Genomic DNA, 846 nt, shown 5'->3' with positions numbered 1-846 from the left:
TCTTTGTTACTTTCTCATTTCTGGGGCACAATACCAAATACTTACAAGTTAAAGGAGGAAAGGTTTATTTTGGCTCACAGTTTATAGAGGTTTCGGATCAGAAATGGCTCCAAGGCAGGGTGGCGTGGCAGAGGAGAGGTTTGTGACATAACAGCAAAAGAAGAAAGCAGCAGCAGTCAAAGAAGCTGCAGCAATCAAGGGAGAAGGAGGGATGGATATATCCTTTCTACAGGCCGTACCTACAGTGACCCTCCTCCTACCAGACTTCACCTCCCATCATCAGACCTACCTGTAAGCCCTGCGGTGGAGCAGTCCAATGATGAGTACTTCACACCCATGTCCTGATCACCTCCCAAAAGTCCCACCTATGAGTGTGCAAGGCTTGAGGGGACATCTAGATGTAAACCATTACCTTCTGTCTGCCTCCCAAAGACTCACGCACATCCTCTCATGCATTTAATCCATTTCTAAAAGTTGCAAAATCCTAACACTTTCAGCAGTGCTAGAAGGTCTGTGCTCAAACTTTTCTTTTGAGATGTAAGTCAAACTTAGGTATGAGCACTTGTAAAAATGAAGACAGCTTTCACTTTCAATATATGATAGAATAGGATATATATTCACATTCCAGAGGTCAGATAAGAGAATAGAAAGCAAGGTGGCCAAAGCAAAACTGAAACGTAGCAGGGTAAACATTAAATCCTCATTTCATGTCTAGCAGCTGGGGCCCTGTGTGACAAGATGTTAACTGGAAAGGTCTTGGGTGGCCCTGCACCTATAAAGTACTGACAGTGGTTGTAGCTCTCATCGCCTGTCTTCTGCCAGCTTTGCCCCCATCTTGCAGCTTTC

Source organism: Octodon degus, unplaced genomic scaffold (assembly GCF_000260255.1).
Source record: "Octodon degus isolate 3935 unplaced genomic scaffold, OctDeg1.0 scaffold00188, whole genome shotgun sequence".
Taxonomy (NCBI): Eukaryota; Metazoa; Chordata; class Mammalia; order Rodentia; family Octodontidae; genus Octodon; species Octodon degus.
This window is presented reverse-complemented; position numbering follows the sequence as displayed.